At 41.8% G+C, this 12263-nt stretch overlaps 1 protein-coding gene across 4 annotated transcripts in view; it reads right to left on the bottom strand.

Annotated features, from left to right (window-relative positions):
- The window catches only part of FAM49A (family with sequence similarity 49 member A), a 78865-nt gene extending 68396 nt beyond the window's left edge, over positions 1-10469 (bottom strand). For 3 of the 4 annotated variants that reach the window (XM_030555388.1, XM_030555387.1, XM_030555391.1), the window contains exon 1: positions 10393-10469. The gene's annotated coding sequence lies outside the window, so the exon portion shown is untranslated. The remainder of the gene's footprint in view (positions 1-10392) is intronic. The other variant, XM_030555389.1, reaches the window with a different exon arrangement.
- Between the last annotated feature and the right edge of the window lie 1794 nt (positions 10470-12263).

The raw sequence follows: 12263 nt of genomic DNA, 5'->3' as shown, positions 1-12263 counted from the left end.
TGAAACCCTACTCTGAGACAGTGCTGAAAATGCCTAAGCATGGTCTATGCTAGAGCTTACATCACTGATATTAAAGATGTAATGTAGATGAATATAGAACAGCTCCCATTTCTTCTTCTATGCAGGAGCCGCTTCTACTGGAGGCAATTATGGTGGCTCTGCCTTGTTGCTGCTTCTACAGATGTCCAAGTCCTTCAGATCTGAAAACAAGGCGCAAGCAGCATAGAACCTCCTCTATGGAAACCACCAGCAGGCTATACCACAGTTTGAGAACTGCAGAACTACAAAATTACATAATCATGCGCTAACAGAAGAAAACAAATTATACTAAGGGAGGGTATTATCAGGCTGAAGCAGCATTAGACACTAATAGTTTCTAGAAATAATGACAACTCAGAAGAGAAAGAATCCTAGCAATTTCAACTTCCAGATCCAATCTAGAAACAAGCCATTTAAACAAATAATACTATGAGAAAAATCCTTCCTCCCTGTTTGAGTTACTGAAAACTCAAAAGAAAATGATCTTGAATGCTTATGAATCAATGTTCTAACAGATAAAGTACAAGATACAGTAGTCATTAGAGTCTGCTACAGACCACCAAATCACAACAGGGAAAAGGATAACTGTCTCCTTATGCATCTATCCATAATGCATAGGAGAAAAGGTATGTGATCATGGGGGGCTTTGATTTAAAATGATATATGTTGGAGATCTCATGCTGCCAGTACTAAAATTTCTTTGGAATTTCTAAACATTACAGATTACAATTTCCCAACTACAAAATTATACGGTCAACATGGGAAAAAAGAACTATTAGTGCAGATCTTGTCCTAACAAGGAGCTGATCATAGAACTAAAAATTAATGTTAGTTTAAGTACAAGTGATCATGACTTGGTCATACTTATAACGTGCAAGCAGAATGAGTCTGACCCAGTAATATATATATTTGTTGCTTTAACAGGGCCAATTTCACAAAGCTGAAAACAATCATAACCCAATTATCTAGAAGGAAGAACTGACTCAGAAAAATGTGAATGATAATCGGGAATCATTTAAGAACACCTTACCAGATTCCCAAAAAGCCACAATCCAACAATTAAGGAAGACTGTGCTGGTTTTAAAAAAAACCACACACTAAACACACACAATCTGGCTTAGAGGGGAAGTGAAGACATCTACAAAAAAATTAAAAATATATAACAAATGAAAGAAAGGTAAAGCTCATTGTAAGGAACATAAACCAGAAGAAAGAAATTATAGTTAAGTGATTAGAGAAGCCAAGGGACACAAGAAGAAACCTATGGCCAGCAAAGTTAAGGACAATAAGGAGGATTTTTAAAAATATATTAGGAACAAGAGAAACCTAAGAATAATATGGGTCCATAACACTACACTATCAATAATAATGCAAAAAAGGCAGAAGTGCTCAATAAATATTTCTGTTATGTATTTGAAGGAAAAGATGATGTACTTTCATCATGAAATAAAAATACTCTTCATCCTACTGGTACCTCTGGAGAATATTAAACAAAAGCTATAAAGACAGACGTTTTTAAAATCAGCAAGTCCAGAAAACTTGCATCCAAGAATTTTAAGAGAGCTAGCTGAGGAAGTCATTGAAAATCACCATTAATCTTCCAATCAGACTTGGAGCACTGGGGAAGTCCCAGAAGACTGGAAGAAAGTTAATATTGTGTCAATTTTTATAAAGGGTAAATGGGATGACCTCGGTAATTATAGGCCCGTGAGCCTGACATCAATCCCAGCAAGATAATAGAACTCAATTAATAAGAATTTAAGGAGAGCAGTGGAATTAATGTAAATCATCATGAATTTATGGAAAAATAGATCTTGTCAAACTAACTTGATAACTTTTTTTGATGAGATTATAAATTTGGTTGATAAAGGTAAGTGTGCTGACATAATATACTCAAACTTATGTAAGGTATTTGACTTGGTACTGCACCGTATTTTGATTTAAAAAACAGAATGATATACAATTAACATAGCACATGTTAAATGGATTAAAAACTGCATAACTGATAGGTCTCAAGAAGTAATTCTAAACAGGGAATCATCACTGGGTGTGTTTTCAGTGGCATCCCACAGAGGTCAGTTTTGGGCCCTACAATATTTAAGATTTTATTTTACTTGGCAGAAAACAAAACAAAAAAAACAATCACTGATAAAGTTTGAAGATGACACAAATGTTGGAGTGGTAAATAATGAGGAGGACAGGTCACTGATTCAGAGTGATATAGATCGCTTAGTAAACGGGGCACAAGCAAACAATAAGCACTTTAAATACAACTAAATGTAAGTGTATGCATATAGGATCAAAGAATGTAGGCCATATTTACAGAATAAGGGAATCTATCCTGGGAAGTAGTGACTCTGAGAAAGATTCAGGGGTCATGACGGATAATATGCTGAACATGAGCTCTCAATATGATGCTGTAGCCAAAAGAACTAACGTCATCCTAGGAAGCAGGGGAATCTGGAGTAGGAGCACAAAGGTTACTTTACTTCTGTGGGCACTAGTACAACCACAGATGGAATACTGTGTCCAGTTCTCATGCCCACAATTCAAGAAGGAAGGATGTTGATAAATTGGAGAGGGTTCAGAGGCGAGCTATGAGAATGATTAAAGGATTAAAAACTCTGCCTTATAGTGACTGAGCTCCTTGAGCCTATCTAGTTAGCTTAACAAAGAGAAGGACAGCTGGTAACTTGATGCAGACTATAATTATCTACATGAGGAATATATATATAATAATAGGCTCTTCAGCCTAGCAGAGAAAGATATAATACAATCCAATGGCTGGTAGTTGCAAGCTATAGAAATTCAGACTGGAAATAAGATGTAAGTTTGACAGTGAGGATAATTAATCACTGGAACAAAATTACCTAGGTTCATGTTTAATTCTCCATCACAGTCAATTTTTCAATCAAGATTGGATGTTTTTCTAAACTATATGTTCTATGAATTATTTGAGAAATGATCTGTGGCCTAGGTTATATTAGAGGTCAAATTAGATCATCATAATGGTCTCTTCTGGCCTTGGAGCCTATGAAACCTGTCCTCAGACATTTCTATTGCAATCTATTAATTCAAATAAAATCCACAGAAAATTAGATCCAACAAGTATCAAATAATATATCAAAGGAGAAATTCAAACTTCTAGGTGTACACAGTAATAGGACTTATAGGAGCTGTTTCAACATAGTTCTGGAGTCCATTTACCAGAGACAGGATCATATGGGCTAACCACCATGCTAGGACTGCTTCAGCCCTCAAAAAACAGATTCTTCTGTATTAGAAGGAACATCAGTAAGATATTCCAGTTACTTGATCATCATCAAAAGACTAACCAATATCATCAGACTACCCAAAACCAATGTTCCCCATCTTTGCACTACAGAATGGTAATCAACATATTAAAAAAAAAAAAAAAGAAATTAGGAAGTGCATTTCAAGCTTCTCTTTCCCCCCCCAAAAAACTTTGATTCAATCTATACAGTGTTGTTGTAGCTGTGTTGGTCCAAGGATATCAGAGATACAAGGTGGGTGAGGTAATATATTTTATTGGACCAGTGCCAGCTGGTGAGAGAGATAAGCTTTTGAGTTTACACAGAGCTCTTCTTCAATGTGACATTCTGGATGGAACTTTGGGTTTCTGCAAAATGGAAATGATGGTGGATTAATTAGCATATGTACCAATCCATTCTCTGTGAAACAAAAAAATAGTAGATGGCATCTGTTTTAACATGAAGTGACAAGATAGCAGAAAGGACCATGGCATCAATCCAGACATGTTCAACCTACACATCAATGATCAAATTACACTGCTCAAACTGTGCTCTTACCCAGAGCTCTTACTAAAAAACTTCAAGAAAAAAAAAAAGTAGTCAGTTGGTATACAAATGATCTTGTCATAATCTCGTCAAGCCTTGCCTTAGACTTACTGAAGCACAAGGCCCCCTACAAGGTAATCTAGAGAGAGGGAAAAAAATGCCATGTTTTCCACGAAAAACTCCAACTAAAAAAGACCCTTCAAATCATGCATTACTCATAAACCTGCTTCAGAATGAAAGCATCAAGGAACTACATATACCATAGACTTTCTACTTCCTAAAACACCAGTGTATGCCTACAGTCCCCCCGTAAGAACACTGAAACACCACAACAGGATAATGGATACTCTTGGGGAAATTTTGCATCACTGCGCATTTGCAGAATTCATGTGTCCAGCAGAATTTTTATTTTTCCTGCAGAAAATACATTCTGCCCAAAACGTGCTGCAGTTCCTTTCCACATTTTGCCCACCAGAAGTTGCTGTGGCATCGGAACAGCCAACAACATGAACCCAGCCAGCTGTTCTGGTACCACAGTGGGCCTCTAGTTGACAAAAGGAAGAACGGCAATACAGAATGTATTTTCTGTGGGGGAAAAAAATACTTCTGTACATGCACAGTGGCGCAGAATTCTCCCAAAAATAGAAGTTCATCACAGCACCCTCCCCACGGAGCCACATTAGGCCAGACAGAGTGGGGTACACAAGGCTGCTGGGGGAGGTCACAGACTGGGGTTCAGAATGGCTAGTGAGGGGACACATTGGGGTGTGGGCTCAGGAACCTGTGGAGTGACAGCATTGAGCCAGGGGCTGAGTGGGAGTGCAAGGCCACATGGGGAGGGAAGTTGCAGGGACACATGGTAATAGGAAAGGAGTTTACAGAGACCCATGAGGATGTGGGGAAGAGGCTTGGGATCAGCCAGGGTCTGCATGAGGGAGGCTTCCCAACTCCCTCACAATCCCACCTCTCCCTCCCCCCAAAAAACTTGTTCCATACTTCTCCCACCCACACCCAACAACCCTCCAAGTTCACTCCAGGCTCCTTCCCTCTCTCTCAGCTCCTCTATTACCCCTGACTCCCCAAGCCTTTGCACTGCTTCTGACAGTGAAGGAAATACAGTTATGTATTGTAATTTAAAATAATTACTCAGAGTTCTGTATTAATGTGCCTAGTAAGGAATCTATTTGTCAAAAAAAATTACCAGAATCTTTTTATTTGGTCTGTATTGCTACAGACATACTTACTGAGAGATATTTTGCAATAAAATTACCAAAAAAGTGTTATTTTGACAAATAAAATATGCAGAATTTTAAAATATAGTGCGCAGAATTTTAATTTGACGCAGAATTCCCCCAGGAGTAAATGGTGTAGGAAGGTTTATGAATGCAAAATCTAAGGCCCAATTATGACTCGTTAATTGACAAGTCACCACAGAGCACTAGAGAACTAAACCCAGGCATCTGATAAACACACTCCACAACCTATACAATCATTCTCATACCAAATCAGTATTGTCCTCCAGATCAAAGTAGGAATACATTTACAAACTGGGCCAATATTTATTGCCAGAACAAACAGGATTGCCAATAGACCATTCTACCCAGAACTACTATACTAGCAGAACTGTATCTTAGAAGAGTTGTTCTCTAACTTTTTCCACACACCCCCGCAGACCACTTAAAAATTGCTGAGGGTCTCAGCAGAAGACTTAATGATCTTTCCAAATGTTGTTTGTACCATTAGTTAACTATTGTAAAGCGCTTTGTATAAATGCTCTATTAAAAAAGCTCTTAAAAAACAAACTGGTTTTGGTCTACAAATAAAAATGTACAATTCATATTTTAATATCAGTATTCTTACCTTTCTAATGCGATGGATGTGCCCTCTCTCCCCCACCAAGGCAGCCCCCTCAAGCTAGGCCTGGGAAGGAAGGAGTCTCTTCCTCTCCCGCCCCAGCCGTGGCAGCCTCCAAGCTGGGGCTGGGAAGGAGGGGGTCTCTCACCGCCACAGCAGCCACAGAGCTGAGGCTGGGAAAAAGGGCCGTCTGTCCCCCAGCAGCTGCAGCCTTGGAGCTGGGGAAAGTCACCTTTTTCTCTCATCGCCATAGCTCTGCGCATCCCAAATTCCCCTCACGCCCTCGTCTCATCCCATCCCACTACCTTCTCCCACCTATCCTTTATTCCCCTCAAGGCCACACCTCACCTTACATGTGAATCTTCTCCAGTCTCCAGGCCCCTAATTAGCAAAGCCACACTTGCACAGCTCCACTACTTAGGTGGGTGGCCCTTCACTCTCATGTGTGGGCTGCCTGAATGGAGCTCACAGACCACTGGTGGTCCATGGACCACAATTTGAGAAGCTCTGCCACAGAAAATTGCGCACACACACAAAACGGAATCTCTCAAACATCTAGGGCTCAATCCTGCAAAGATTTATTGTGCGCTTCACTTCAAGCACAGTGACTATTCCTTTTGACTAAGTACTCCAATTCTGAAAGCTGATTTGCATGGAGATTCAAACCACAATTTGAGGACTTCAATAACTCAGACATAGGTTAGGGGTTTGTTATATAAGTGGATGGCTGAGATTGTGTGGCCTGCATTGTGCAGGAGGTCACAGTAGATGATCATAATGGTCCCTTCTGATCTCAAAGTCTATGAGACACACACCAGTATTAACTAGAAGAGAGAACAGTGAAATCCCAGAGAAGTGACTAATCATAACTCAGGGGCTAAATTAGATAATCATACCCCAGCAGTTTCTAAAGTGCTTTACTGATTTGTATATTATTAAAGTAGTTTGTGAAATAAAACTGATTATTCGTATGCAGGGCCGGCTCTAACCATTTCGCCGCCTCAACCACAGCGGCATGCCGCGGGTGGGGGGGTGCTCTGCCGCTTGCCGGTCCCGCGGCTCCGGTGGACCTCCCGCAGGCGTCCCTGCGGGGGGTCTGCGGTCCCGTGGCTCCGGTGGACCTCCCGCAGGCGTGGCTGCGGGAGGTCCACCGGAGCTGCCTGCCGCCCTCCCGGCAACCAGCAAAGCGCCCCCTGTGGCACGCCGCCCCAAGCACGCGCTTGGCCCGCAGGGGCCTGGAGCCGGCCCTGTTCATCTGAATCTCACTGGAATTGACTGATATTTATTTAAGATAAAATAAAAATTATCCCAGTTTTGGCCATTTCTAGAACTCAAAATTAACAAAAACTTTACAAACATTTAAAAATATTTGAATGGAGAACGAGTGCCCCCATAATCATGATCAGATATGGCCCCAAAAACACTGTCCTATGTCAATAAATCATTTGTATTGTGGTACCATCAAAAAAACTCCAGTTAGGATTAGGCACTGTACAAATATATAGAAAAATAAAAGCATGCTCTCCATTTCAGTGAAAATGGAGGACACACAGTGGCTCGCAGTATTATGTACTACACCCTTTGTTATGGAAACTATTATCTATCATAGTTTGAATTTTAAAACTATAAATAAAATCCCAATAGCCTACACCATATGTATCATTTCAGAGAAATTTCATTTTACCCCATTTTTCCTTGAGCTTTTGGGCTAGTTCAGTATAGAATATTTTAACTCACTCATTTCAAATTATTTTCTCTATTCACCATACCTAGGAACAATGTAGTAAAACTGAATGAGATGCATGAAATGTACTACTAGTAGAGTGTTAATAATGAGCCAAAACCATGAAACGCAGTGTAGTCAGTAGAACTCCATACGTGGATAGCACTAGCAGGTTCTGCCCCCTGCTCCCCCAAATCCCCATATATTTACTACATATGTTTTATTGTCCACTTGGGACATAAAAGTTAAGGGTTAACAATAGCATAATCAATTTATTTTCAGGATTTTAATAGCAAATCATCAGAATTACAGCTAAATAATGATTAAGTTGTGAAAAGTGAAAGTGTTGTGATTTTGAATATTATTACATGATTTAGCAAATGAATGATCAAACTTTACGTATGCAGCAGAAAGGGAGTTTCTGAATGTAGTCGTTAAAATGGTTTTAAATAAGGCTACTGGCATTTTGCATCATGCCCAACAAAAACAAATTACATTAAACATTATTATTATAGGATATTCAGATATGCATATAAATGTGACTGATAGGGAGAGGACTAACCAGTTTGAGGTTATTTGTACATCAGCAAAAAAGGACTTCTATTTTAAGGTGGAAATTTTCATTCTAGTCTAAATGATTAGCACTGTGTAGCCCAGATACTTTGGAAATGTGTTTTTAAACACTAATTTTAAATAACATGTTTTTTTGGCCTGAGAAAAGCAGAGCATATAAAGCAGTGTTATGAAGATATTCTAAACCTCAGCACACTGACAATAAAGAATCTCCCCAGCACTATGACAATTACAGCTACTCTGATGACCATTAGAGTGTCAATGTTTGCCAATGGTTACTATGCAATAGTATCCAACATAACTACAGTTTCCCCGTGTTATCTTTATTTTTTCTTTTGACTAACAAGTACTGACTTTTTAATGTTGTCTAACATATGGAATTTTTTTTTAAGTTGAGGGTGGAAGGAAACAGGAATTCAAGAGTCACTACATAAAGGATATAAGAGGGCAGCATAAAAAGGAAATTAAAAAGGGAGTGAACTAAAATATGAAGTACACGGAACACAAAGGGATTAATAAGCAATCCTGAAACTCTAAGACATAGTTAGCTGCATTTAGGTACAATCTTATAAACCAGATGTGCTGCAGTAGTTAGGCAAAAATGTAACGTTTGGAAGAATTTTAGCCTTAACTGTTAGTTTCCACTTTTGTGGGTTTAAGTCAAGCTCTTAATGTTACTCTCATGTAATCTGTAATTTTCTTTTATGACCATGAACAAATTACAGTATAGCCTTGGGAGGGTTAAGAAATTTCTGATCTCTATAGGGCTTCACAGTTTTATTGATTTAAACGAAATATATGGGCAGTTAGGAAAGAAACTTTGTATTCACACAGAAATCATGTCTAAGAGGAAAACGACAAAATTGCTGGTGTACAAATATTCTCTACACTTTACTAAAAAGGAAAATTTAATAACATCACACCTTACAAAACAGGCAAGGAATTAGCTTTATTTTTCTCCACCTGGCATGAGGTTTCTCTGTTTTTTTGCAGACAAGTGCTGGGTACTCAAAAGGCAATCTTATGTCACAAATGCATTTCATTTCTCCAAGTAGGAGCTCAAAGTGAAAATGAGGTTTAGATTATTATACATTTCTAACTAAGCAGATGCAGAGATGCCGGGAGAAGGGAAGGGAAAAATCAAAATTTAAAAAAAAAAAAAAAAAAAGAGACAGCAGAACATGAAAATTAAAAAGGGAAAAAAGTGAACATCTTTCTAGTGCTTTATGGAACATATGATGTCAGCACATAAAACAGGAATGCTGAGAGTTTAGCATACTGAAAGCCAAATCAATAACATAAAAGGAAGACTGCCTTGAAGCTAAATTTAAAAAATGAGTAAAATCAAGTGTGGTATCAGTTCAATGTCAGAGACATCACAATACAGAAAGGGGTTTAGGGATTCAACCAGGAGGGTGAAGTCAATGTTACAGAAGACTTTTCCACCCATCCTCATAACAGAGGTAGTTTTTGGTTTAGTTTATGTTACTTTGAAAGAGGTTTAAGCTAAAAAAGAAAACCAACCTAATACCAGAATAGGAATGTCCTCACAGGAATTATACAGATATAACTATACCAGTATAACAAGTAAAACTTTTCTGTGTTGGTGAGGCCTGAGCAGTCTCACTGATTCACAGGGGGTCAAGAAAGTAAATGTTGTTTTTAAAAGAAAAGAAGGCAAATGAGTCTCAGGTTGGTATTGCCTCAACCTATTTATAGGCAAATGGTGAGTTCAAAGCCTAAAACACATTTTGCAGTGTGCTGCATGCACAAAACTATAATAAAGGGGGGAAAATTACATAACCATCGAGCCCAGTGGACATGAAGGACCCTCTCCTTCAACCACTAAATACGTGTGCATTATTCCCCCACACTCTACTTCTGTTTGCCTCATCCACCTGCTAGGGTCTGAAATAAACGTGTCAGCTCTTTGAGGATATGACTGCCCACCTATTTGCTGAAGTGTCTGTGCGGTGCCAGCCCCTCCCTGGGTGGCCGCAGGTGCTCCAGGAGAGCAGACCAGGCCCTGCGGCCCCCGGGTACGCGGGGAGGGGGAGCAGACTGGGCCCTCCACCCCACCTCGAATAACGGGGAAGGGACGCGAGTTAGCCCCACATTCCCCACCCAAACCGCAGGGAAGCGGCGGGGGGAGCAGCAGCCCCGTACGCTGGTTGCCACCCGCCTTCACAGCGAATGAGGTGGGGGGAAGGCCGGAGCCAGCAAGACCCCCCGCGGGGGAGCCTGGACTCCGAGGCGGGGGCAGCTCGCAGGGAAGAGCGCGGCCGTACCCTGGTCTGCGCCCACATGCCCCAGCGCCCACTCGCACGGTCTCCCGGGGCAACGCAAGCGGCGAGGCAGGCCCAACGCCACCGGCTCACTCCTTACCTGAGTCGCTGTGCTCCGCCGGCACCAGCCACCCGCACCGACACCGCCTGCCCGCGCGACAGCAGCCCAATGCCCGCCCAGCCAAGGGGGCGCGGCGCACAGAGCTCCACCCCCTCCGCCTGGTGACCTATCACAGCCGCCCAGCCCGCTATGGGCGGGCACTTCGCCCCCAGGCCCGCGTCCTCGCCCTGACAGACAGGGCAGCGGATTCCCACTTTCCCTCTCACCGAGCTAACGGGCAGACCCCGGGCATTGGGAGCAACCAAACCCAGTGTAAAAGGGGGGTGGGGGGAGCATAGGCCCTGGGACCTTCCCCAAAGCCAGGGTAAGGGGGCGGAACAAGCTCTGGGACCCCCTCCCCCGACTGCAGTGTAAGGGGGGAAAACTGGCACTGGGACTCGCCAATCCCAATGTAACGTGGGAAAACAGGCACTGGGACCCCTCATCCCCAATGTAAGTGGAGGAGTAAACCACGCACTGACCCAGCCTTCTCAGTCAGTATTTCCTCAGCTTTTCCAGTAGGGTGACCAGACAGCAAGTGTGAAAAATAAGGATAGGGGTGATGGGGGGTAATAGGAGCCTATATAAGAAAATTGGAACATTTGGTCACCCTATTTTCCAGCATCATGGCAGGTACCATTTCATTGCATAGCTTATTAGCTCTCATTTCTACCCAGTATCCACAAAGCAATCCCATTTTGGCAGCGTGACGCAGTTGTTCTCCTCTCTGCCTCATTGGCCATCATTCCGACCCTTACGTCATGGCTGACCTAATGGTGTTTTGTTAGTTTTCTTTGCATATTCTTGTCACGGAGAATTCCCGTCACCTCCCTCTATTTGCATCAACTGCTCTTCCTGTGACTTCTAACATCCGAAATCAGATTGCCATCCTGGCTCAAGACTGAACCAAGATGTTTAAATTGTTGCACAGACTTTACAAACCGTAGAGTTGTATTCTAACCTGATAAAATCTGTAGTGAAGACAATACCTATGACTGGAACTGGAGTAGTTCTAATGGATAAGAGAAGTCAAGATTTGAGATGCCTATTTTGGGGGCTGTGTATGATGCTGGGAAGGTCAGAGCTGCTGCTAAATTGATTCTCTATCCCAGCATTTCTCGAATGGGGGGTCCCAGCCACAAAGCAGGGAGACTGACAGCTGCTGGCCAGCGCTGAAGCCAGTGCTGCCACCAGCAGCAGTGCAGAAGTAAAGGCAGCAATAGCATATCAAGCCACCCAAACTTTTGCACTGCTGCTGGCAGTGGCTCTGCCTTCAGAGCTGGGTGTTCCATAACAACAAGGCTGTTGTGATTGTGTCACTTCCCTAGGCAACATCCTTGTTGTCATGGAATGTGACCCTTTTGTAGCATATTTGTAAGCAGGGTCTGAATGAATTCTCCCCTGACAGCTAGCTGGGTGGGGGAGAGACTTCAGGAGTAGGCTGTATTTACATAAACACCCTACTCTGCTTAGATAACCATCAGATAGAGCAGTGTTGTTCAAAGTAATCAGCTTTGGCTGGTTTGGGGTTACAAATCACTTGCAGGGGTAGTGAAATGCTGTTATCAAGGGGAACAGAACTGTGCTTAACCTGTCCCAAATGAGGGGGTCATCCTCAGCTGAAAGAACCTTGTTAAGTCAGGAGCTCGAATGCCAGAGCTCTATGAAAGTAAGACGGGTGGGGACAAGTGTCCTAGCTAGGAAATGTGGACATTCTCTAAGGGTCCCCAACCTGGTTTAATCTATTCCTTCCTGCTGTTCAAAGATAGAGCTAAATAGGCTTTAGGAGGAGCCTTTTTATTATGTTAAAGTGCTCAAATGACAGGTGAAATTGCTTCTGATATGGCAGTGTTTCTGCCTAGCCTGCAAAG

Source organism: Gopherus evgoodei, chromosome 3 (assembly GCF_007399415.2).
Source record: "Gopherus evgoodei ecotype Sinaloan lineage chromosome 3, rGopEvg1_v1.p, whole genome shotgun sequence".
Taxonomy (NCBI): Eukaryota; Metazoa; Chordata; order Testudines; family Testudinidae; genus Gopherus; species Gopherus evgoodei.
The sequence above is the reverse complement of the archived record's forward strand: the minus strand, read 5'-3'. Positions and strand labels throughout refer to the sequence as shown.